General features: G+C 46.1%; 1 protein-coding gene across 2 annotated transcripts in view; it reads right to left on the bottom strand.

The window, feature by feature from the left end:
• AADACL3 (arylacetamide deacetylase like 3) overlaps window positions 1-5,263 on the bottom strand; it is an 81,402-nt gene extending 76,139 nt beyond the window's left edge. For both annotated transcript variants that reach the window (XM_086715714.1, XM_086715712.1), the window contains exon 1: window positions 4,555-5,263. The gene's annotated coding sequence lies outside the window, so the exon portion shown is untranslated. The remainder of the gene's footprint in view (window positions 1-4,554) is intronic.
• Between the last annotated feature and the right edge of the window lie 22,238 nt (window positions 5,264-27,501).

The following is a 27,501-nucleotide window of genomic DNA, read 5'->3' as shown; positions in this document are numbered from 1 at the left end:
ATAAGAACGTTAAAATACTACTTAGGAACAAAGAAGGCTACGTAGTATGTTCTTGGGTGGGAAGACTCAATATCATAAAGTTGCCAATTTCCTCTGGTATAATTGTAAAATTTAATGACATCCCAACAAAAATGCTAATCGATCTTCCCCCCCCCCCCCACCCCCTGCCTGAAATTTACAAAAGCTACTTCAGAATCTCAAATGGAAAATAAGCAAATTCATCCAGGAAAATCCAAAGAACAATAGAAGGAAAATGGCCAGGCTAGATATTAAAACATATCTCAAAGCCTTAACAATTTGAGTAAATATGGGCTTTTTAACAAACGATGTACGATCGTTGGGTAGCCAGATGAAAAAAATAAATGAAATTGAACCCATGTCATAGGCTGTACCCCATGATAAACTCCAAATGGGGCAAATATAAACTTTTTTAAATGAAAACTATAAAAGCACCAGAAAAAGACACAAAAGAACTCTTACAACTTTGGAGAGGAAAAGAACTTTCTAACTATGTTTAAAAATACATAGGGTGCCTGGGTGGCTCAGTCAGTTGAGCGTCCAACTTCGGCTCAAGTTATGATCTCACAGTTCATGAGTTCGAGCCCCACGTCGGGCTCTGTGCTGACAGCTCAGAGCCTGAAGCCTGCTTTGGATTCCATGTCTCTCTCTCTCTCTCTCTCTCTCTCTCTCTCTGCCCCTCCCCTACTCATGCTCTGTCTCTCTCTCTCTGTCTCTCTCTCTCTGTCAAAAATAAAATAAACATTTAAAAAAATTTTAATACAGAAATCACAGAGGAAATGAATGATAATCTCAACTACATAACAGCGTTTATTTATATGGAAATAACCAATTATATCTTCCTGGTGACTCTCTGGGTGGAGTTATCAATATATCCATAATGATGATGTATTATTTATGTGATTTAAGAGGCAAAATTCTTCAGGGGAGCCTGGGTGGCTCAGTGGGTTAAGCGTCCAACTTCAGCTCATGTCATAATCTCACAGTTGTGAGTTTGAGTCCCACGTCGGGCTCTGCGCTCACAGCATGGAGTCTGCTTGGGACTCTCTCTCCCTCTCTTTCTGCCCCTCCCCCACTGGCACTCTGTCTCTCTCAAAAATAAATACTAAATAAATAAACGCTAAAAAAAAAAAAGTTTTATTTATAAAAAAAAAAAAAAAATAAGAGACCAAAATTCTTCAAAAGGTGGAAGCAGGTGCAATGGCAGCCCTTGCAGATCTTTCAACCCAAACTGTTCTGTTCCCTAAAAATCAACCGCGGAGCCAGAGTAGACTGAGAGGCCCCCTCAGCCCCTCCTTTGGAGGACCCATTCTTTCAGTGGCCCATTTATTCAACAAACCCTCACTAAACACCTCCTATGTCTCAGACACTACATTTTATAGGAACCAGGTTGGACCTTCATGAGAAACAATGTGGTGTGTGATGAAGGACAGCTCCAGCCTTTCCAAGCTGCACGACCTAAGTTAGCTCACTTCTCTCTTCCCCAGGTTTCTTATCTGTAAAATGGGGACACTAATCATACTTACCACCACATGAACGCTCCATGTTAAAATGCTTCAAATGGATTTAAGCACTTTGGAAAAACGTTTGGCAGAATCTTAAAGACAAAAAAAAAAAAAACAAAAAAAAAAACAATCAGGCTTAATTCTATTCTTAAGAATGTATCTGACAGAAAGTACCCATATGCTCACCAGAAGACGTATAAAAATGTTTCTAAAGGCATTACTCATGAGAAGCCATAACTGGAAACAAAATCCCAAATGTTCATCCCACAGGAAATGGATGACTGATGGCATATGTATACCGTGGAATATTATGCAGCAATGTAAACGAACAAACTATAACAATAGAGATGAGCCTCATAGACACAGGGTTGACACAAAAGAATGCAAACTGTATGGTCTCTCATATATAAAGTTCAAAGAGGCAAGATTAGCCTGTGGTGTTATAAGTCAGGACACAGGTTACCCTTGAGGGTGGATACTGCTTTGGATGCTGCCCTTTGGATACTTCTTCAGCTGGGTGTTTGCCATATGGGGTGTTCTCACACAGAGAAGACAAAGCATGCTCTTTCAAATCCAGTAAGTGAAGGGCAATACGCCAACAGACAAGGCAAGTTGGTTACAAGGACGGTTTATGCAACTTGGGTACTTTACCCACAAGATACTCATCAATTTTGCCAACGATTCACTTCTGTTTCTCTAGAAATGGACGACTGTCTCAGTCCTACTTTTATCTTTCCATTTTTGGTAGAGACATGGGTACAGAGTAATATTTAAGAAAAACCACAGTGCATATATGATGAAATGTAACAATCCCAGCATCAGGGGCGATAGGGAGTGGTGGGGACTGGGGCAGCTGGACAGCACATGTTCTACTTAATGTGTGCAAAGCACTGTGTAATTTACACCAGAAATAGGAAATACCTAAACGTCCAACAATAGAAGGATGGTTAAATAAATTCCCTCACTTATTCATTCAACAAATTTTATTGACTGTCTACTCTGTGCCAAGTATCATTTGGGGATGTGCACACCCATGAGAAAACAAAATACTCTAGCACATGCTTAGCGAAAACTAAAATACCAAACTATACAGAGCACACACTTTAATGCTCATCATATGCCAGGCACCTCGTACATCTCTTTCCAGTGCATGTGGAAACCAGTCTCCTCCCGATTTCTGCAAGTGTCTATAACTCACTTCAGAGAAAGAAACAAGAAGCTCTTGACCTCCAGGAGCCAGTGACCCTGGCACTGTCACCCGGGCCTTGGTAGTTTCCTGATGAACATAGATAAGTCACAGAACACTGACATCAGACAAGTCCACCCGGTGACCGTAATGGATTCATGCAAAACCAAGACCCCTCCGTAATCATGTCTGAACACAGACGAAATATGGAGATGGTCTGAGTCACCATATAATGACCCAAAATGGCTAATATGAGTGACTGCTGCTTCTTTAGCCTCTGTCTACTCTCCTGCTTCTAAATAAGATGTGTTAAGAATTGCCCTCCTTCCTGAAAGCATCCAATCCAGAGCAAAGCCCTGCTTCACACATCCTTGATGTCTTCTTCTGCTTCTTCCCAGCCTTCCTGCCTTCGACTGTGTTGTCTAGACTTAGCTCTGCCTCAGCCCTGTCGATCTCTGCCATATGAAACCCAATTACTTTCGGCCTCTTGCTAGTTCAGAAACCTCGCTGGGGTGCAAAGGAACAAGAGGGAGGGTCATGCTGCTCCTGGCTCCCAGCATCCACCCCACCCCATTGCCTTCCACACCATGTATGCCCCACTACACACACACTTACACACACACACACACACTCCATGCCCAGCCTCCTAACCCCACTCCAGTGGCTTCTCCTGCCCAAATCTGAACAGCCAAGTAGGTCTGACCTCCCAGACCCTCCCCCAGAACCATGGTGCATAAACTGGCTCCATCTAATGGCACTGAGATCTACAATCATCGCATGATTATAAACTTTATAATCAAGAAAGCATTTTGTGATTTTCCTAAACTTAATGAAAATGTGCATTTCGGGGGCACCTGGGTGGTTCAGTGGGTTGAGCATCCGACTTCGGCTCAGGTCGTGGTCTCGCGATTCATGAGTTCGAGTCCCACATCAGGCGCTCTGATGTCAGTGCAAAGCCTGCTTTGAATCCTCTGTCTCTCTGCCCCTTCCCTGCTCAAGGTCTCTCTCCCTGTCTCAAAAATAAATAAACATTAAAAAATTTAATATAAAAAATTTATCTTAAATCTGCATTTCTGCATTACAGTCAGGCTTCCAGCACCTGCCCATTTTCCAGGGTGTTTACTATGTATGGACTCAACTGGATAGGGGAGGAAGATGGGGAAGGTACAGCAGGCAGGTCCTGTGATCAAGGCTCCTACATGATCTCAGGGTAGGGGGGGTGGGAATGGCAGGAGCCGTAACACTAGAAGCTATTGTTATCAGTGTCCCCATAGAATTAAGTTCCGGTGAGCTCTTCCCGATATGACAAGAACTGAGCTAGCAGGAGGTGTGTATTCTCAGTTCATCTTCACAGCAGCCCACAGTGCTGCTGCTGCTGCTGCTGGAGAATGGGGTCACTCAGTATGTAACCTGAGGCTCAAGAGCGTGAGCTCTGGCTTTTGTGGAGGGAGCCAAGATGGCGGGACAGCGTGGAAGTTTCCTGTGTGTCTCGTGTCCATGAAATACAGCCAGACCAACACTCTACCATCCTGCACACCTAGAAAACTGATCTGAGGGTTAACACAACAATCTGCACAGCCTGAACCACAGAATTCAGCAGGTACGCGGCGCAGGTACTTGGGGAGAGATAAGCTGCGGAGGGCAGGGGGGTGCCTTTGCGACAGAGACGGGGGACAGAATACGGGAAAAGCACCCCTCCCCAAAAGCAGCTGGAGAGAAAGTGGAAAATTGGAAACAGCCGCAGGGACTGAACTAAAAAGGGAGAAAGGAGAAAGAAGAGGGTTTAAATTCCATTAAGACTGTAAACAGGGGGAGCGCAAAGGCTGCAACTCCCCAGCTCGATACCTGGCGGTGGGTGCTCTGGAGGGAAGGGCGAATCCCCAGGAGCAGAGCGGGGTCCGGGAGGTTCTCGGGCCACACGGGGAGAAGCGGTTCTATGGCCGGAAGGGCGTTTGGCAGAGGCTGTGAGGCCACCTGGGCCCAGCAGACCCCAGAGAACGGCCCGATCGCTGGTGCTGGAACAAGGTCGTTAAGGGTGAAGCCTGGTGCCAGATGCGAGTTGCGATTTTCCATAATCCCTGAAAGGCTGCTGCTGCGCTAGCTCGCGAACTTTTTCTGGGGCGGCTGGCACCCGGCCGCGGTCTCTGGGCTCCGGCAGCAGCACGGTTTGGCGAACTTTCCTGGGTGCAGCTGGCATTAGGCCGTTGCCTGGGGAGACCCTCCCGCAGAGGGGCAGAAGGGGCCGAAGCCGCAGCCCTTCGGAAGTAAGGGGCCAGGGAAAACAGCCGCGTCTGAGACAAAACTCGGGAGAGAGCGACTGCCTGGGGCCTGGTCACGGAGAGGGAAGAAGCGGGGAGCGGACGAGAGCTGAAGACAGAGGACGGGTGCGCGACTGCTGATGGGGGAGAACAGACCGGGTAGCTGGGTGGTGCCATTTCACCGCTTTCGCGCATGCGCATACGCACCTACGAGCGCCACAAGAACCCACCCCAGGAGGCTAGCAGCGCCATCTAGTGGAGAGCGGAGCCGTTACACTGAGCCCCGCCCAACAGGGCCAACCTCGCTCTTCAAAAACACACGTCTCACCACCGGCTTAATTTATGGACTATAAAGCGCTTCCTAGTCTGACTTCTAGGGGAAAACGAAGCAATTTCAGTCCTACTTCAATCTGTTAGCAGGTTCATCTATTCAATTTTCTTTCTTTTTTTTTCTTTTTTCTTTTTCATTTCTTTTTCTTGAATACAGAAAGAGAAAAAAATTCATTTTTATTTTCAATTTTTATTAAAAATATTTTTCTTTAATTTTTATTACTATATTTTTTACTCTTATGTAAATTTTTTCAAGTTCTGTTTTGCTTCCATAATTTTATTTTAGTCTACTTCAGTGTATTCACCTTTTCAAATTTTGAAACGATCTCCTTTTTTTCTTTTTTTCTTTTTCGTTTCATTTCCTTTTCTTGAATGTAGAAAGAGAAAAACTTCATTTTTACCTTCAATTTTTATTAAAATATTTTTCTTTAAATTTTTTACTATATTTTTTTACTTTTGTGTAAGTTTTTCAAACTCTTTCACTTCCATCATTTTATTTTAGTCTACTTCAGTGTATTCACTTTTTCAAATTTTCAAAAGATTTGCTTTTTTTTCTTTTTTATCTTTTTCATTTATTTTCTTTTTCTTGAATACAGAAAGAGAAAAAATTTTTTTATTTTTAATTTTTATTGAAAATATTTTTCTTTAACTTTTTTCTACTATATTCTTTCCTTTTGTGTAAAATTTTCAAATTCTATTTTACTTCCATCATTTCAATTTAGTCTACTTCAGTGTATTCATTTTTTTCAAATTTTAAAATGATTTTCCTTTTTTTTTTCTTTTTTCCCCCTTTTTTCTCTAATCTATCAAGCCACTTTCAACACCCAGGCCAACACACATCTAGGATCTAGCATCATTTACTCAATTTGGGGGGGGGTTAAATTTTTAATTTTAATATTTTTTAAATTTTAATATTTTTTAATTTTAATTTTTCTACCTCATTAATTCCTTTTCTTCCTTCAAAATGATGAAATGAAGGAACTCACCCCAAAAGAAAGAGCAGGAAGAAACGATAGCCAGGGACTTAACACAGATACAAGCAAGATGTCTGAACCAGAATTTGGAATCACAATAATAAGAGTACTAGCTGGAGTCGAAAATAGATTAGAATCCCTTTCTGCAGAGATAAAAGAAGTGAAAAATACTCAGAATGAAATTTAAAATGCTATAAATGAGCTTCAATCACGAATGGATGCCACAGCAGCAAGGTAGGATGAGGCAGAACAGAGAATCAGTGATATAGAGGACAAACTTATGGAGAATAATGAAGCACAAAAAAAGAGGCGATTAAGGCAAAATAGCACAACTTAAGAATTAGAGAAATCATTGACTCATTAAAAAGGAACATCAGAATCACAGGGGTCCCAGAAGAGGAAGAGAGAGAAATAGGGGTATGTGAGCAAATCATAGCAGAAAACTTTCCCAACCTGGGGAAAGACACAGACGTCAAAATCCAGGAAGCACAGAGGACTCCCATTGGATTCAACAAAAACCGACCATCAACAAGGCATATCATAGTCAAATTCACAAAATACTCAGGCAAGGAGAGACTCATGAAAGCAGCAAGGGAAAAAAAGTCCCTAACCTACAAGGGAAGACAGATCAGGTTGGCAGCAGACCTATCCCCAGAAACTTGGCAGGCCAGAAAGGAGTGGCAGGATATATTCAGTGTGCTGAACCAGAAAAATATGCAGCCAAGAATTCTTTATCCAGCAAGGCTGTCATTCAAAATAGGAGAGATAAAAAGTTTCCCAAACTAAAATTAAAGAGTTTGCGACCACTAAACCAGCTCTGCAAGAAATTTTAAGGGAGACTGTATGAGGGGAGAAAAGATGAAAGAATATATACAGAGAGAGAAATAAATAAATAAATAAATAACCAAAAGCAACAAAGATAAGAAAGGACCAGAGAACACCACCAGAAACTCCAACTCTACAAGCAACATAATGGCAATAAATTCATATCTTTCAGTACTCACTCTAAACGTCAATGGGCTCAATGCTCCAATCAAAAGACACAGGGTAACAGAATGGATAAGAAACAAGATCCATCTATATGCTGTTTACAAGAGACCCACTTTAGACCTAAAGACACCTTCAGATTGAAAGTAAGGGGATGGGGAATGATCTATCATGCTAATGGTCAACAAAAGAAAGCTGGAGTAGCCATACTTATATCAGACAATCTAGATTTTATTTTATTTATTTATTTAATGTTTATTTATTTTTGAGAAAGAGAGAGACAGAGCATGAACGGGGGAGGGTCAGAGAGAGAGGGAGACACAGAATCTGAAGCAGGCTCCAGGCTCTGAGCTGTCAGCAAAGAGCCTGACGCAAGGCTCGAACTCATGGACCACGAGATCATGACCTGAGCCAAAGTCGGACACCTAACCTCCTGAGCCACCCAGATGCCCCAAGATTTTAAAATAAAGACTGTGTCAAGAGATGCAGAAGAGCATTATATCATAATTAAAGGGTCTATCCACCAAGAAGACCTAACAATTGTACGCATTTATGCACCAAATGTGGAAGAACCCAAATATATAAATCAATTAATCACAAACATAAAGAAACTCATTGATAATAATACCATAATAGTAGGAGACTTCAACACCCCACTCACAGCAATGGACAGATTATCTAATCAAAAAATCAACAAGGAAACAATGGTTTTGAATGACACACTGGACCAGATGGACTTAACAGATATATTCAGAACATTTCACCCTAAAGCAGCAGAATATACATTATTCTCCAGTGCACATGGAACGTTTTCCAGAATAGACCACATACTGGGACACAAATCAGCCCTCAGCAAGTACAAAAAACTCGAGATCATACCGTGCATATTTTCAGACCACAATGCTATGAAACTCGAAGCCAACCACAAGGAAAAATTTGGAAAGGTAACAAATACTTGGACGCTGAAGAACATCCTACTAAAGAATGAATGGACTAACCAAGAAGTTAAAGAGGAAATTAAAAAGTATATGGAAGCTAATGAAAATGATAATACCACAACCCAAAACCTCTGGGACGCAGCAAAGGCAGTCATAAGAGGAAAGTATATAGCAATCTAGGCTTTCCTAAAGAAGGAAGAAAGATCTCAGATACACAACCTAACCTTATGCCTTAAAGAGCTGGAAAAAGAACAGCAAATAAAACCCCAAAACAGCAGAAGACAGGAAATAATAAAGATTGGAGCAGAAATTAATGCTATCGAAACCAAAAAAACAGTAGAACAGATCAATGAAACCAGAAGCTGGTTCTTTGAAAGAATTAACAAAATTGATAAACCCCTAGCCAGTTTGATCAAAAAGAAAAAGGAAAGGACCCAAATAAATAAAATCAAGAATGAAAAGGAGAGATCACAACCAACACAGCAGAAATACAAACAATAATAAGAGAATATTATGAGCAATTGTATGCCAATAAAATGGGCAATCTGGAAGAAATGGACAAATTCCTAGAAACATATACACTACAAAAACTGAAATAGGAAGAAATAGAAAATTTGAACAGACCCATAACCAGTAAGGAGATTGAATTAGTAATCAAAAATCTGCCAAAAAACAAGAGTCCAGGGCCAGATGGCTTTCCAGGGGAATTCTACCAAACATTTAAGGAAGAGTTAACACCCATTCTCTTGAAGGTGTTCCAAAAAATAGAAATGGAAGGAAAACTTCCAAACTCTTTCTATGAAGCCAGCATTACCTTGATTCTAAAACCAGACAGAGACCCCACTAAAAAGGAGAACTATAGACCAATTTCCCTGATGAACATGGATGCAAAAATCCTCCACAAGATATTAGGCAACTGGTTCCAACAGTACATTAAAAAAATTATTTACCACGACCAAGTGGGATTTTTATACCTGGGATGCAGGGCTGGTTCAATATCCACAAAACAATTAATGTGATTCATCACATCAAAAGAAAGGACAAGAACCATATGATCCTCTCAATAGATGCAGAGAAAGCATTTGACAAAATACAGCATCCTTTCTTGATAAAAACCCTCAAGGAAGTAGGGATAGAAGGAGCATACCTCGAGATCAGGAAAGCCATATATGAATGACCCAACACTAATACCATCCTCAATGGGGAAAAACTGAGAGCTTTCCCCCTAGGCCAGGAACAAGACAGGGATGTCCACTCTCACCACTGTTATTCAACATAGTATTGGAAGTCTTAGCCTTTGCAATCAGACAACACAAAGAAATAAAAGTCATCCAAATCGGCCAGGAGGAGGTCAAACTTTCACTCTTCACAGATGACATGATACTCTATATGGAAAACCTTAACAATTCCACCAAAAAACTGCTAGAACTGATTCATGAATTCAGCAAAGTTGCAAGATATAAAATCAACGCACAGAAATCGGTTGCATTCCTATACACCAACAGTGAAGTGACTGAAAGAGAAATCAAGGAATCGATCCCATTTACAGTTGCACCAAAACCCATAAAATACCTAGGAATAAACCTAACCAAAGAGGTGAAAAATCTATACACTGAAAACAATAAAAAACTTATGAAAGAAATTGAAGAAGACACAAAAAATGGAAAAAGATTCCATGCTCCTGGATAGGAAGAACAAATATTGTTAAAATGTCGATACTACCCGAAGCAATCTACATATTCAATGCAATCCCTATCAAAATAACACTAGCATTCTCCACGGAGCTAGAACAAATAATCCTAAAATTTGTATGGAATCAAGAACGTGAGCTCGTTTGTATCAGGCTCCACCTCTGACTATATTTGAGACCTTGAGCAAGGTACTTAACCCCCTGTGTCTGAGTTGCATCATCTGTAAGGTGGGAATAATAGTGCCTCATTGTATCAAATAAGACGACACACATTGGTCGAGGTAGTTACACCTCCTGCTCTTCCGTGTGAGTTCGGAGGTAAATAAGTAGCGGTGAAGGAATAACTTGCAGCCTAGAAGCAAAGGGGGTTAGTTAGCACATTATGCGTGGTGGGAGGCATGGGAGAGGTGCAAAGTGGAGCCCTGTCTGGGAAACACTAGCATGTGCTGTGGCTTCAGTCTGGCAAGCTCCCTCAGGGTGCCTGAGACACAGGGGGGCTCCCTCCCAGGGAAGAGAAGCCCGGAAATGGAGGAGGAAGCCACTGGACCCAGAAAGGACAGCAGACAGGGCAGTAACCCTCTGCCATGTTGTGTTCCAGAGAAGAAAGGGCTGGGGTTGAACCTACTAGAGGTAGCATTCGCTGAGCACCTATGAAGCGCCAGGCACCGCACCACGTTCTTTAAGAATGTCATGTCATAGGGGCGCCTGGGTGGCTCAGTTGGTTGAGCAGCCGACTTCAGCTCAGGTCATGATCTCATGCCTGAAAGGCTCGTGAGTTCGAGCTCCGCATCGGGCTCTGTGCTGAGAGCTCAGAGCCTGGAGCCTACTTCAGATTCTGTGTCTCCCTCTCTCTCTTACCTTCCCCTGCTCGCTCTCCGTCTCTCTCTCAAAAATAAACATTAAGAAAATTTTTAAAAGAATGCCGTGTCATTGACTCTTCAGTAGAAGCCCAGAGAATACATATTCTCTCATCCCCATTTGACAGATGAGAAAACTGAGGCAAAAAGAGGGGAAGCCCTGGGCTAATAAGCATTAGAAGCAGGGGTTTTGATTTGAGCAGCTTGAGCCTGAGTCCACAATCTTAACCAAGAGTCTTTCTTTCTCCCAATATAGAGTTTCTAAGGGACAAACAGGACAAGGAGAGTTCAGAGCTTTGGGGTTTTTAACTCCCAGACCATTCTCTTCCCACAACCTCCACCCCGTGTGGCTTCACTGAGACCCTAGCTCCAGCTTGGGTGGGGGACATGGGTCAGGGAGCCGAGGGGACAGCAGTGGGACTATGTGGTGTCGTCTTGAAATTTCCCAAGCCAGCGTTGCTGGAGAAGCACAGGCTGTTTGAGGAGCACATCAGGGGGGCTGCTGAGGCTAGAACTTCGGGCGGTCAAGGCAGCAGTGCAACCGGTAAACCATTGACATTGACTGAGCATCTCCAAGCATGGGTCCTGCCAAGAGCCATTTGGGGTAAACAAACTGATAAGAAGCAGACTCTTATCATCGGCTTCCCAAGATTACAGCCAAAGTTGAAGAAGCTCCCACCAAGTGCGCGAGGCTGTGTGTTAACTTTATGCAGGTTCCCATAGCAACACAGTGCTAATATCAACTCTCACAACAGTAATGAAAATAAGGTCCGCCATTGGCTTAGTGCCTACGGTAAGCCAGGCACAGCTGTATGGAGTTTGTTTAATGCCCAGAAGCACCTCAAGAGGTAGGTACTGATGTAATCCTCACTGAACAGATGAGGACACCGATATTACAGACCCAGGAGGTAGAACGGCTCAGCCCATCCTTTCTCTGATGGATAGATGGATAGACAGATGGACAAACACATGGACAGAAGGAAGCTTACCTTCAAGGACTCTCTTGCCTCCGAGGCCAGTGCCCCGCACAGAGATGCTCTCTGAAGCTGGCTCAACACGCCTGAACTCGTGAGTGGGTGGCTTTCTGGAACTCGAAACTGGGAGACACGTGGGGCGCCCCTGATCACAGCAGGGTTTGGAATCAAGGTCCCAAAACAAACTCCGGAGGGAGGAGAACACAGGGAGTTCTGGGCAGCAGATCAGAACGTCCCCACACACAGCCAGCCGAGGTCTTCATTGTGCTGTGAGGACAGGGCATCCTGGCTGGGCACAGGCCTCACCCTGACTTCCCCAGACAGCCCCAGAGTGCCCTGGGGACGCCAAGAACAGTGAGGTGGTGGCCCAGAATCCCACCCCGTGCTGAGGGGCGATGTCACCGACCTCATGCTACCGGTGAGAAGATGAAGTTCCGGGAGGCTGGAAGTTGCCCGGATCACAAGCAAAGCAGTGGGCAACAGTCCAGGGCCTCGCTCCCCCTTTGAAGGGCCCAGGGTCCCTCCCTCAGGAGTGGTGCAGTGTCTTCTGGGGTGTGCCCGGGCTGCGTGGTGCCCACCACCCACCCTCTCTGCACAGGGTGAAATCCTGGAATGTCAACTTGCTGGCAAAGATGAGGCGGGGCCTGAGCCCAGCCCAGATGCCGGGGCCTCACGGGACAATGGGAATCCTTGTCCTACATGCCCCCTCCCCACTCCATCCTCCTCCCTAGACTGAAGCCTGAGCCCCGTGCAGTGTGAGTCAGCCCAGCGGACCCAGCCCTGGAAGCAGACCCCTTGGGGACACTCCTGGATAGCCAAGAATTCTAAGAATTCAGGGGGCAGGTGCAACTCGCAACTCGAAGCTACACTGGGGCAAGGGCCAGAGCAATTTCCACTTCTCCCAGCCTTCAGAAGTGTTGGCTGGGAAAACCCTAAGCAAGAACCCAGCCAAGAACCCTCTGGTGGCGGGGGGGGGGGGGGGGGCGACCACCCCTTTGGAGGCAAGGTGGGGCGAGCAGTGAAGAGGCAGTTTTGCCTCAAGTGGGAATGTGGTTAGATTTCAGATTCAAAGGAATGTCCTCTTTATTGAGTTGGGTATGTGTTTAACAACCACATAGCGTTCTCTAGCACGAATCTAAGCATTTAGAAACACTACAGGCCAGCAGCATAATGAACATCATGCCCATTTTTCAGGTCAGAAAACTGAGGCACAAGAGGCTAAGTAACTTACCCAAGACCATGTGGCAAGTGAAGTAGCAAAGCAAGGAATCTAACCCAGAGACTGTGGTCCGACCACCTGTGAAAGCCTGCCATCCCTTTCGTGGGTGTTGAAGATGGCATCCTTGGGGTCACTCCCACCAATTCGCATCCTCTGACCACTGTGAGATCCTGCCATCCCTTTCATGGGGCTAATCATGACGTCACAATGGTTCATCATCACCCTCTCATACCACGCAGCCTCCAGAGCCCCTGACGAGCCCGGGGCCTGACTTAGGTGTGACAAACCATGCAAGGAGGCAGGTATGGGGGCTTCTAAAGTTCCTTTGTGCCCCCGCAGGAGACAGAACTGGTCGGTAAGAGAACCTTAAACGCTCACTGCCAAGCGAGGGGCCCAGAGGGGGTGCCAGGCCTTTCTCTGAGAGCTTCAGCCGTATCACCTCACGTCCTCACGTGTCCCTGGTGTAGAAACTTCACAGACGTGGAAACCCAGGCTCAGCAGCACTAAGAAATGTGTTCCAGGTAAAATAGTGGGTAAGTGGAGAAGGCAGGTGTATGGGTCTCCTAGGGCCTGCTGTAACAAATTACCACCAACTTGGCCTAAAACAACAGAAATCTATTCTCCCACAGTTGCAGAGGCAGGGAGTCCAAAAGCCGAGGTGTGGGCAGGGCCATGCTCCCTGGGAAGGTTCTGGAGCAGAATCACTCCTGGCCTCCTCCAGCCTCTGGTGAGCTCGGGGGTTCCTCAGCTTGAGGCTGCATCGCTCCAGCCTCTGCCTTCCTTCCTGAAGCTTCTCTTCTTCTCTGTGCACCTCTCTTCTCTCATAAGGCCACTTGTCATTGGATTTGGAGTCCATTTGGGTAATCTAGGATGATCTAGATTCTTAGCTTAAGCACATCTGCAGAGACTTTTTTTTTTTTGTCCAAATTAGGCCACATCCAGGAGATGACGATGTGGGCATATCTTTCAAGGGGTCGTCTTTCAACTCCCTCCAGTAGGATTTGAACCAGTGTGACTGTCAGCCAGGGATTCAGAGAGAATAAGGCACCCCCACAGGTGCCCAGATGCCAGCCCCTAGGGAGGGGGCCCCTGCCGACCCCAGGTGGAGCTTAAGACACACAAAGCCCAATTCCTCAAGTTGCTTGGTCCCCTGGGGACAGTGTAACCTGAGGCTTCTAAGTGTGAGGGACAGGGATCCTAGGTGGCCTTCTCCTCTCGAGTATGGCTTCCTCAACACCACTGACCCCGCCTGCCCTGGGCAAATCCCCTCTTCACCACCACACACGTTACACCCCACCTTCTCCTATAGGACATCCTGACAAGTGTGGATTTGCTTTTGTGACCAGTGAGTTGTGTCTGTCTCCCCACCACATGTGAGATGGGAGGGCAGGGTCTCTGCCTAGATTTGCTGGACATCCACCCCTTCCCCGGGGAGTATTTTTTATAACAGCTTTACTGAGATATAACGCACATGTCATACGATTCACTTATTTTGAGTGTACAATTCGGTGGTATTTAGTATATTCACATGATCACGGAACCGTTTTCACAGTCAATTCTAGAACATGTTCATCGCCCCCCAAAAAATCAGCCCTGTATCTTAGCAGTCACCCTGCCATTTCCCCCACCCTCCACCCTAACTCAGGCGAACCACTAATCTGCTTTTTACCTTTATGGGCTTGCCTATTTTTGGACATTTCGCATAAATGAAATTTTACAATGTGTGGCCTTCACTGTCTGGCGTCTCTCCCTTGGCATACGTGTTGACAAGATTCACCCATGTTGCAGCATGTAACAAGGTTTCATTTCTTTTTAAGGCTAAATAGTATTCCAGGATATGGATGTGCCACATTTGTTTTTCCCTTCATAAGCTGAGAGCCACTTTTTGCTTATTATGAATAATGCTATGCACATTTGCATATAAGATTTTGTGTGAACATACCTTCTCATTTCTTTTGGGTGTGTGACTAGGAGTGGAATTGCTAGGACACGGGAATTCCATGTGGAAACTTTTGAGGCCCCCCAGGGATTAAAGAAAGACTAGATGCCCCTCACCAAGCCCCATGACCTTGGCCTGGTGGCTTGACCTTCCCAAACCTCAGTTTCCTGTCTTGTAGAGTGGGAATTGACTCACCCAATAAGTATTTATTGAGCACCTACTATGGGCTGGGCCCTGCTCTAGGTACCGGGATCACAGCAGACAAATTCCTGCTCTCAGAGACTCTCAGCGGAGAGATCTGGAGAATAAATAGACAACAAACTAAATATAGTGAGTCCGATGAGACTTGCAACAGAGAAAATAAGGCGAAGAAGGAAAAAGAGTGTGTGTGGAGGGTGCAGAAAGGGGGTAAGGTGATATCACAGAGTTAATGGGGCTTCCAAGAAGGCCTCACTGAGGGGGTGACAGGAGAGGTAAGGGAGTAAGGCTGGTAGAGATGGAGAGGTTTGGGGGCTTAGGGGTTGGGTACATTGCAATCATCCCTACTTGCAGGACCTTTTTGTCAGAATCAAATGTAGCCATGCTGATTATTGGTATCCTCACCATCCTGGGCATCTGTTCTTGTGAAGGGAGCCCAAAACCAGCACTTAAAATTCATTAGAAGCCCAGAGCGATGAACACACAGGATACGATGAGCCACTCTGCCTTGGAGAGATCCGGGAGGCCCCCGGGGAGAAGGTGACATTCAACCAGGGCTTGAAAAACGAGGAAGGACTGGCTGACTCTCCGGCATCCATCCATCAGGGGCTCTCCGGTTGGCCTCTGCACCCTCTGAAAACAGCATCTGTGCGCTGGAAGCCAGGAAGCAGGTGAGCTTTCTGAAGCCAGGCTGCCTTCCAGGAGGAGGAGTGCCCGCAGCTTGGGTGACTGGAGAGCAGCTCGGGTTCTTATGTGGAACAGCAGGCACTTCCCTCCTCCCCGCCCCCCCCCCCCCCCATCCACAACAGAAGCCTTTGTTTCTTTCACAGAGGCAGTCCTTTCCAGATCACTCCCCTTGCCCTTCTCCCCAGTCTGATTCTGGAGACAGGTAAGAGGCCAACGTGGCAAATGACTGTTACTGCCAAGCCAGCCTTGGGGGAACACCCCTATCTTGGATGCTGGCCCTCCTTTGTCTTGAATCAATAGTTGATTCATTAGTCAATTTGTTCAACAAACTTTTCCTGCTCATCTCTACCGTGCGGGGTTCTGTCCTGGGCGCTGAGGACAGGAGATGATTCAGATACCATTCCTGCCGTCTCCTAAGCCCCAGGCTGGGGAGGAAAACTAATGTGAATAAACAAGTGTTGCTAGCACTCCAGTGGCTTCGCTGGGTGCAGAGCGGAAATAGCGCAAGGTCACAGGAGCCAAACACAGGACTGGTTGCTGCCCTGTGGCCCGGTGCAAAACGAAAATGCATTCCCTTGTTCAAAAATGACTAGGGTTTTCAAAATGGCAAACCAGGCGTGGGGGCCTTCTAAGTGTGGGGCCCCGTGTGACCACATAGGTCACGTGCTCACAAAGCCGCCCAGCCCTACCCTGGAGAAGCACTCAGTCTTATGTAAGATCTGGACAGGTGAGTTCTCCTCTGCCTTCATCATCTGTAAAGTGGGTTTGTACCTGCCTCTTAGGTTGCGTTGTTATAGCATTAAATGAATCATATTTATATACTAGCATATAGTAGATCAGCAACAAATAATAGCTATTATTATCCCAATAGGTTCCAAAAAGGAAAGAAGGGCCCGGTGTGGGGGGAGCGGTCCTAAGAGTCGCTTCATTCAAAGTGGTGTTGAGTCAGCCGAGCCCCGAAATACAGATACAGTGGAACTCTGGATTGCGAGTAACTAGTTCTGCGTGTATTCCGCAAGGTGAGCAAAATTTCGAATAAATTTTCACTTGATAAAGGAGCGATGTCTTAGAGGAACCATCCAGGGCATCTCAGATGGCAAGAAGAGACAACTAAGAATGATCCAGAACCAAGCCGAGAGATGGTTTACAAAGTAACTGACCTGTGTATCAGTCTGCTCCAGCTGCTGTAACAAAATACCAGACGGGGGCGTGGAAACAACAGAAATTAATTTTCCCGCAGTTCTGGTAGCTGGAAGTCCTGGATCAAGGTCTGGGTTCCCCTGAGGTCTCTCTCCTCGGCTTGCAGGTGGCCACCAAAAGGCTCCAGGCAGGCCACCCCAAAATGACATATTGATTACCTTGAATTGAAGCTACTTAAAACAACCCGTGGTACAAAGTCACTCGGACCCTCCTCTGTCCCCCTGGGAGCGGGATGTGAATCTCCCACAGGAGAAACACCCTCCCTGTACTAAGAAGTAAAAAGACATCCTTCTCACCAGAATGAGGGACTTGAAAGTTGAGAAAGCTGGGGCACCTGGGTGGCTCAGTCCGTTAAGTGTCAGACTTCGCTCAGGTCATGATCTCACGGTTTGTGGGTTCAGGTTCCGCGTCAGGCTCTGTGCTGACAGCTCAGAGCCTGGATCCTGCTTCGGATTCTGTGTCCCTCTCTCTGCCCCTCCCCCACTAGCACATGCACACACACAGTCTCTCAAAAAGAAACATTAAAAAAAAAAAAAGTCGAGAAAGCTGTAGAAACAACCCTACTGGTTTTTTTCTAATCTATCGGCCTAAATTCAGCTTAGAATCCCTTACTAATTAAAGCTTCCAAGCACCAGTTTCCTTTATCTCGTCAATTCCTCACAAATTTATTGTCTCTTTGCTAAAATGTATAAAAACTGCCTGTGTTGGTCATTTCTTTGGGTCTCGGTTTCATTGCTGGGCCTCCGTGCACACGTGATAAAACTTTGGCTTTTCCTCCCGTTAATTTGTCTCAGATCGATTTAATTCCTAAGCCAGCTAGAAGAATCCAGGGAGAACGAGTAAGATTTCTCCCTCCCGTATGACTGGCGTAGCGGGCAGGATCCTTTAACTCACTGGACGCCGCTCACCCAGACACAGCCCAGAGGTCCCAGGACATCTGACGTCCAGCCAGCAGAAGGGGAGATTTCTTACCATGTCGGCCTCCCAGAATCTCTGTCTGCGGGGTCCAGTGCAGCAAGAGTAGGGAGAATTGTTTTTTTCTGTCTCTGAATTTAGATTAGCAGGATGAGGGGCGCCTGGGTGGCGCAGTCGGTTAAGCGTCCGACTTCAGCCAGGTCACGATCTCGAAGTCCGTGAGTTCGAGCCCCGCATCAGGCTCTGGGCTGATGGCTCAGAGCCTGGAGCCTGTTTCCGATTCTGTGTCTCCCTCTCTCTCTGCCCCTCCCCCGTTCATGCTCTGTCTCTCTCTGTCCCAAAAATAAATAAACGTTGAAAAAAAAAATTAAAAAAAAAAAATTTGGTAGAGTACCCTTCGGTTACTAATCCTCCCAGAGATGGTCTTTGCCTTCCTTTGTCTGCCTCTGGTGTCCTCTGTCCTAGAAAGGAATCACCGCAGAGCAGAACGCAGGCACAGACCCCATAACCTCCCAGCCCGCTAAGTGCAGATCTGCATCTGTTTGACAAACTCTGCTGTGGCTTCCCTCTGTGAAAACTGGATGAGGTTTCCCCTTTGGTCGTGTTCTGTGTCCTAAGAGCTTGGCTTTGTGACCAGCGAGAACATTCTCTCTGGTCTCTGCCATCCAGAGGGTGTACTTACTTAAGTTTGTCCCGAGAGGTCCCAGTCCATAAAGGCCTTTGTCATCTCAACCCTCACTGTTCGTTAGCATTAGAAAGTCTCATTCTGGTAGCACCAGCCTGGTGTCGCAGACCAGCGGGTCTGTGACTGGAGGTGTCTCACGCTTTCATGGGAGATTGGAGATCCCTTTTTCCCTACGCCTCTCTTACCATGTATGCAACAGAGGTCTTCGCTTTCTTAGGCTATTCTTGGGGGTCAATGTTGGATCATGGGGCTACATCGTCTATGCCCTCTCCAGGGACCCCTCTTGTATCCATGGTAAAGGTTTATTCTAAGCCTGGAGAGTTGCCTCCACGTCTTTCCATGAAGAGACTTACCGGGTTCAGTTGCTATTGGCATAAATATTCTAACGTGATCCCACTCATCACCGGCCAGACGATGCGTCTTTTGAACTACAAAAACGTCCATATTTGAAAAAATTGTAGAGCGCTCTTGTTACAAGTAGTTGCCTTATTGGTATTTATGGGAAGATCAAATTGAAAGGAAAACACACACACACACACACACAAAGTATAACGGCTGGCCTTAGGAAATCCCTTAATAAAATGAAAGAACAGAAGTCACAAGAAAAAGCAAAAGACAAATCCAACATAAACCCCCTTCTTATATCTCCCTTTGTTCCCAACCCCCTATGCCTGGCCCTCCAGAAAATCTTTTGACTTCTGGATCTCTGGGCCCCTTGTCTAGACCTCCCCTTTCAAACCCAACCTCAGCTCCTCAGTCAGTTTCCTTAAATCCTAAAACCCCAACCTCTCCAAAGAACCCTCAGAGAACCAGCTGCCTATTGTCATTTCATTTTCCTTACTAGCTTTACAAAGAGTGCCTCAACCAGATCTCCAGGCACAGGGAATGCAGGTTTCTTGGGTAAATGCTGAATGTCAGGAAGTGAATCTAGTAAGAGCACCCAGGAGGGACAGTAAAGCTCCTTTTGTGCTGCCTTTTCCTTCCTCCTGTTCTCTGGGGCTCTGTACTCAAGCTCTGCCAGTTTCAGACACTCCCATGCAGTGTCCTTCACAGATATATCCTGGATGCTGGCTGCAAAGAGTTCATGTACTCTGGACAGCAGTAGACTCTTTACTTCTTCCCCCACCCCCCTTTTTATTTTTAAGTAGGCTCCGTGCCCAACGTGGGGCTTGAACTCACGACCGACCCTGAGCACAAGAGCCATACATTTCTACCAGCTGGGCCAGCCAGGGACCCTTTAAGTTATAAAAACCCTTTTATCTCCTGTCTCAGAGGATCCTACCAAATTTAGAGAGGAAGTCGAAAGATTAGTAGCTATTCACAGCCCCACTCACAGAGGGCTTGTGTGGCTACCGAGGGGTAACCTTCCAGCCTGTGATTATATGATGGCTGTTGGGCAGGCCAGACGGTCCCTGGAGAGACGCCCCTCTCAGGAGAATCATGGCCAGAGCGGCTCCCGGGCGTCCTATGACTGACAAGGAGGTGGCTCAGCTAGAGGCTGGTATTTCAGGGTTAACAGGGGTGCTAGAGGAGGGCTTTCCTCCAAAAGTTAACTGGTCTAAGGCTGAAATACGTACTCAGAGAGAAGAGGAACACCCGAAAGCCTTTGTTGAATGGTTTACACAAACTTTTCTAAGTCACACTGCATTAAATCCGGAACCCCCAGAGCACAGAAATCTCCTCACCTCTGCTTGAGCAGGAAATTTCCTCCCTGGTATGAAGAACAAATCCACAATCATGTGATGGGCTGGACGGGGCAACCACTAAGGGTAATAATGGAGGCAGCTTCCCAGTCCCTTGCAAATGGCTTTACTAAGAGCAACAATTCTCACTTTGTGTCTTGAATCTTTGCAAAGGCAAGAGCATAACTCTGAGAATAACTTGAAGCCCACTCAGAGATCTCCCTCTTTGCCTCCAGACGAGTGCTGATATTACAAAAACAAACAAACAAACAAACCCCCAGGACATTGGAAGAGAAATTGTCTTGTACTTAAGAAAAAGGAAGGTTTAAAAAGCAGTCCCCCAAACCCCAACCTCCCCTCTCCCAAAATGATAGGGTCAGTCGCTCTTCAGCCGCATGGAGCCTACCACAAAACTTAAATAGAGGATCCGAAAGAGGGTTTCGCAGCTGACATGGGTGTGACTTTGTCTACCGCTGATTTGGAGCATTTGTCTCCACTGGCCACTTCTGATTCCTCTGAGCCTTCAGAGTCTCCGGGCAACTGATGCCACAGCCCAGATCTCAGGCCAGCCCAGCATCACTCCGGTCGCTCCCAGTGCCTTCCCAGAGTGCAGCTGTTCCCCTGCAAACCTTCTCAGTAGAGATTTGCTGTGTAAATGTAATGCCACGATAAATCACAGTGAGAAGGCCCTTTTTGTTTTCTTTACCATCACACCAAGCCCCTGCGTTTCTTATTTTCTTTACCAGAAACTCATTCTGTTCTAAATTCCTCTGAAGAAGATAAGTCTTTCTCTCTTTTTTTTAAAGTCTATTTATTTATTTGAGAGAGCAGAGAGGTAGAGACAGGGAGAGAGGGAGGGAGAGAGGGAGGGAGGAAGAGAATCCCAAGCAGGCTCTGTGCTGTCAGTGCAGAGACCCATGTGGAGCTAGATCTCACTGAACCGAACCATGAGGTCATGACCCGAACCGAAATCAAGAGTCAGACGCTTAACCAACTGAGCCACCCAGGCGGCGCTGGGACATCTTCTAAAGACTTATCTTCTGGAGCACCTGGGTGGCTCCATCAGTAGAGTCTGCAACCCAGTCTCCGGGTCAAGAGTTGGGCGTAGGGCTTACTCAAGTAAAAAGAAAGTGAAAAGGTGTCCCAATCAGTCTTTGGGTCACACATGCAAATGAAGTTGGGTTGTTACAAAGGAGGAACATGTGTGCATCTCTTGGAAGAGAAACTGTTTCCATTACTGCCTCAATCCTCTCTTTCCAAAGACACGGAGCAAGGAATTGAGCCAATAAGAGACTTTCTCCTCCAACGGGGTGTCTTCATCTTTACTATCCTACCCTGTAACACCCCAGTCTTGCCAGTAAAGAAACAAGGGAAAACTGATTTGGAGGGAGATAAGTTTGTTGATTCCTACAGGACCTGAGGGCCATAAGCTCTTTTGTAATTCCTTGGCAGCCTGTGGTCCCCAGGGCAGCTGACACTCCTACGTTATTCCTGGCCAAGCACCTGGTTCGTGGTAACTGACTTCTCCTTGGCTTTCTTTTCAACCCCACTGTACCCTGACTCACAAGTTTCTTTTTTGCACTTACATTTGGAGGGAGGCAATTAACCCGGACTCGCATACCCCAAGGATATCGTGAGTCTGTGAGTCTGGAGTCCCCGTCAGTGCTTTCCCAAGTCCTGAAAGCCATCGAGATTCCATAACTTTTACCCAAGTTCCCACACTGATGCAATATGTTCATGACCTTTCACTCTATGATTAAACTAAGCAGGGAGCCCTTCTAGATTCTCCCATTGTCTTGCTGGCACCAGCTGAGGAGGCCATAAAGCCTCTAGCTCTAAACTCCAATGGACGCAAACAACTGTTAATCGACTTGGGACCCACGCTGTCTCAGGGTATTCCAAAGCTCACTCCAAAACGCCTTGAGTTAATTCTGTCCCCCCCCGCCCCACCCCAAAACGAGAAAGCACTTAAGGAAATTTTTAGGGGCCACTGGCTGCTGGAACTAATGGATTCTTAATTTTGCAGTTTTTGCTGAACCTTTGTTTGCTGTTCTCCCTGATATCAACTTGGAGTCTGGACTTCAGAGGCATGAATCTCCTTTGAAGACTTAAAATTAGCTCTGTCTACAACCCTGGCTCTTGGCTTAACCTAATTTTGACAAGCCCTTTCATCTATATTGCCCTGAAAATAATGGGGCTGCTGTGGGCATTCTAGAACGACCTGTACAGATACCATCAATAGCATATTTCTCATGCCAGTTAGGCCCTATGGCATCAGACATGCCCCCATGCTACGTGCAGTGGCCCCAGCTGCCGCCTTGATTGACAAAGCCAGTACTCTTGCATAAGGATCCCCCATTCACCTGTATGTTCCCCATGTGGGGGGCTCTCTTACAAGTTCATAGGACACAGCACCCCTCTACATGGCAACAGACCACTTACAAACTCTTGACTAACCCTTCCATCATCTTCCATCAAGGTAACCTTTCAATCCAGCTGCCTTACTCCCTCTCCTGATGCTAGAGAGTCCTGCTCTATTCCCCATGATTGCCTCACAACTACAGATCATGGTCTCAAAACCAGAAGAGGACCTGTCAGACATCCCTCCAGATAATCCAGACATACTTCTATCTCATGGCTGTTGTAAGTGAAATTTGCAGGGAAACTATGGTTATGCCGTAGTTTCCCTGCATGAAACACGGGAGGCACGTTCTTTGCCCACCATAAACTCATCCCAAATGGCTGAACTCAGAGCTCTTACTAGAGCCTGCACATTGGTGGAAGAAGAAACTGACATTTACACAGACTCCAAATATGCTTTTGGAGTCGGCCATGCTATTGGCACAATTTGGAAATCCCGGGGATTCTTTTTTTGTTTATTTTGAGAGAGAGAGAGAGAGAGAGAGAGAGAGAGAAAGAGAGAGAGAGAGAGAGAGAGAGAGAGAGAGAGAGAGGATGAGCAGCGAGAAGGGGCAGAGGAAGACAGAGAATCCCAAAAAGGCTCTGTGCTGTCAGTGCAGAGCCCAACACAGGGCTTGATCTCATGAACCATGAGATCATGACCTGAACTGAAATGAAGAGTTGAACGCTTAACCAACTGAGCCACCCAGGCGCCCCAGTCCTGGGGATTCTTAACTTCTACAGGCACTCCCATTGCTAACAGGCATATAACTGCTGATCTACAACAAGCTATTCACCTTCTTCTGAAATCGCCATTGTTCACGGCTCAGCTCGTACTAAGAAAACTGACACAGCTACTAAGTATGCAGCCAAAACTGACCCCCTTAGCCTTTTTCCACCCAATTTTTAACTCTACCTTTCGCCCTGAGTGATATTATTCATTAGTGGGCAAATGCCCCACAATCTGAAAAGGACACTTGGACACAAAAGGGTGTCAAACAATTATCAGATGGATTATACACTGGGCCAAAAAGACTCCCTGGCCTCTTTTCTTGTACCTTTTGGCTTGTACTTAACCTCCCACCAAAAGGGACGTATGTGCAAACATGGGATAATTAAGGAACTAAAAAGACAATTGGTTTTGCCCTGGCATCCACAAAATTTCTGGCCAAAGTATTTCCCAGTGCACTACTTGTAAACCTCACCAGATTTCTGGAAGAAATCAGTCTGTCCTTTTTGGCCCACACTGCCTTTTTTGGCACTTCCAATGGATTTTTTAGATTGGCTCTCAGCCTTGGGCTATTCTCATTGTTTGGCTATTGTCTGCATGGTTAGTGGATAGAGGGAATGCTCTCCAACTAGACATGCTGATGCCACTAGAGTGGTAAAGAAATTGATAACTAAGATTACTCCTCTTTTTGGCATCTCTTTATGGATTGAGTCAGACCAAGGAACTCACTTCAGCAGAGAGATAAACCACCCGTTTGCAAAAAATTGGGGTGTACTCATTAAAACTTCATCCTCAATCACCAAGATAAATAAAACCTAAAAATCTAGACATAAAAAGGAATGTAGGAAAGATCTGTCAAAAAACTGGACTTAAATGGCCAGAACCATTGCCCTTGGCCCTTACTAAGATCTTGGATTCCCCAAAGAGGAGATATGGTTTGACTTTTTTTTTTTTAATACTCATGCTTCTATTTCCTTAATGTTTATTTATTTTGGGGAGGGGGAGCAGAGAGAGAGGGAGACAGAGGATTCAAAGCAGGCTCTGCGCTGTCAGCATGGAGCCCAACGCGGGGCTCGAACCCACGCACCGTGGGACAATGACCTGAGCCGAAGTTGGACCCTTAACCGACTGAGCCACCCAGGCACCCCATGGCTTGACTCCTTTTGAAACAATGCTCGGTCTTCCAACGCCTGTGGGCATCTGTAAACCTTTCATTCGTGGATTAAGTGAACAATCTGATACCATGACTATATACAAGAATTAACTGCTATACTTACGGCGTATCACCAACAGGCAAAGAGACATGGTTTCCATCACCTGATGATCCTTACCACCCCTTTTGACCAGGGACCAGGTTTCCATCAAGGTCTCTAGAAGAAACCACGCACTGCCATCTCGCTGGGAAGGACCCTGTGAGGTGCTACTGGCCACCTACACTGCCATCAAAAGACGAGAAAAATCCTCCTGGATTCGTGCAAGTCGCACCAAAATGGACCCACATCATCCCTCTCAAGACGACTGGGAGATTACTCTTACGGGTGGCCTGAAAACAAAGATTTCCAGGGCCAAGTCCCAGGCCCCAGAAGCAGACCACACCACTGTGTGGACAGCTCTTCTCCAGAGCACAGATCAAGAAGCTTCTCCTTTACTTACTCTTCTCGTTTTTTTAAGACTCCATGACACTGAAAACAAAGAACAAGCAAAAACAAAACTTTCTTTTGAATACTTCCTCACATTTTAAGTCACTTAATAGAAGGTTGACTGCAGAGTGTTGGTCTCCATCTACCCTACTTCCCTCTGTAAGTGTCCACTATGGGCTCTTTTCCAACCTGTGTCTCACTCTTTATTGACCCTCTGTTTTTCAGCAGGTCGGGCACAAACCAAACACTCCCATATGCCCATTTACCAAACCTGGCCACATTAACTAATCGGTCTGAATGCTGACTGTGTCAACATTCAGATACTGCAAAGAACCTGGTCTTCGTTCACACTGATGTGACACCTGGTGCACTGAGCACGGAAGATGGGCGGTCCACAGCCATGGTATCCACAGCCGGGAGAATGCCACTCTGCCTTTTCCCTGGTGAGTTACTCGGGCCCCAGAAAATCTCTACGGAAGCTCCAGGATTGTCTCTTGTCAGGGTAGAAACAATAGCTGAACATTTTTCCCTTTGCAGTGAAAATAGACCTGCCACCTGACTTCTTCTGGGAGATATACCAGAACGGCACTGCAGTCAAACCCTGTGGGTTGATGCTGACAATGGCATCTTCAAACTTAGCAAGGAGATTAAAAATAACTAGCACAGACATTTGCCAAATCACCAAATGTTTTTGCAGATCAGCCCTGTGTGGCATGGGGTATCACAACTGTTCCCCTTGTGAGATTGCCCAATACCACAAACTATATTTGGGAGGATCAAAATTCTGGACGCACTTGGCTGGATGATAAACTAAACTTTACTGCTGCCAGAGCCAACTATGGGCCTCCTACATCAGCTATTTCCCAACCTGCTCTGCTCTCAGAGACTGACAGCACCACATGAAAAATGGAGGTGGGGGCACCTGGGTGGCTCAGTAGGTTGAGCACCCCACTTTGGCTCGGGTCATGATCTCGAGGTTCGTGAGTTCAAGCCCTGTGTCAGGCTCTGTGCTGACAGCTCAGAGCCTGGAGCCTGCTTCCCATTCTGTGTCTCCCTCTCTCTCTGCCCCTCCCCTACTTGTGCTCTGCCTCTCTCTCTCTCTCTCTCTCTCTCTCTCTCTCTCTTTCTCTCAAAAATAAATAAACATTTTTTAAAAAGAAAGAAAAGAAAAGGCAATCCTAAATCTCTCTATGGTAATGGAACAAGAGTTCAATGCCACTGTGCAAACTTTGACACTACTCCAGTCAGGAGCTAACAGCTTAGCCTCTGTGATTCTCCAAGACAGCCGTGTCCTAGATACGCCGACTGCCCAGCAGGGAGGAGCCTGTGCAATCATCGGCGGACAAGGTTGCTTCCTTGTAAACCAAGCAGGACAAGTAACATGGAACTTAAATCTGTTAAAAGGGAGAATTAATATTTCTCAGCAGATCAATGAAGCACGGACATGACATGGGACCCATCTGCTTCCGGGGTATGGGACTGGCTTAGAGGGATGTGCGGAAATGGGCTCCAATTTGTTCCCCTCTGTTGGTTCCTCCTCTTTCTATGTTGTTACTTCTCTTTGCAGATCTCTTACCACTCATTCACTAGCTCAGCTTCTCCCTCCCCGGTCATCGGCTCAGCTTTTCATGTGTGAGGTCCCACGGGCAGTTACAGAGGAGCAAACTGTAGGGCCCCCCGCAGGCCACCCCCAAAATGGACCACCATGCTATCTTGACTATGTTCCGTTGAAGCTACTTGGGAAACAACCAGGGGTACCAAGACACGCAGACCCTCCTCTGTCTTCCTGAGAGCAGGACACAAATCTCCCACGTGAAAAACACCTTCTCTGTACTAAGTAAAAAGACATGCCTTTCACCAGAGTTAGGGGACTTTAAAGTCGAGAAAGCTGTAGAAACAAACCCTGCTGGGTTTTGTTGTGTGTGTGTGTGTGTTTTCCTAATCTACTGTCGCAGCCTAAATTCTGCTCAGAATTCCTTACTAATTACAGCTCCCAAACACCTGCTTTCCTTTATCCTGTCAGTTCCTCACAAATTTATTGTTTCATTGTCTAGAATGTATAAAAACCGCCTACCTTGGTTATTGGGTCTCAATTTCATTATCAGGCTTCTGTGTGTGTGTAATAAGACTTTGGTTTTCTCTCCTGTTAATCTGTCTCCTATCAGTGTAATGCCTAAACCAGCTAGAAGAATCCTGAGGAGGAAGAAGAAATTTCTCCCTCCCCCACACCACCTACTCCCTGTGTCCTCACATGGTCTTTCCCTTCTGCACATATATCCACAGGGTCTCTTTGTGTGTCCAAATTTCCTCTTCTTGTAACACGAGTCAGATTGGATTAGGACCACCCTAAAGCCTCATTTTAATTTAATTACCTCTTTAAAGGTCCTATCTCCAAATATAATTGCACTCTGTGGTACTGATAATAGGGCTCCAACATATGAATTTAGACGGAACGTAGTCCAGCCCATCACAACCTGTGCTTTTCCAAA

This window comes from Puma concolor, chromosome C1 (genome assembly GCF_028749965.1).
Source record: "Puma concolor isolate L17-30 chromosome C1, mPumCon1.1.hap2, whole genome shotgun sequence".
In the NCBI taxonomy this organism is placed as follows: domain Eukaryota; kingdom Metazoa; phylum Chordata; class Mammalia; order Carnivora; family Felidae; genus Puma; species Puma concolor.
This window is presented reverse-complemented; position numbering and strand designations above follow the sequence as displayed.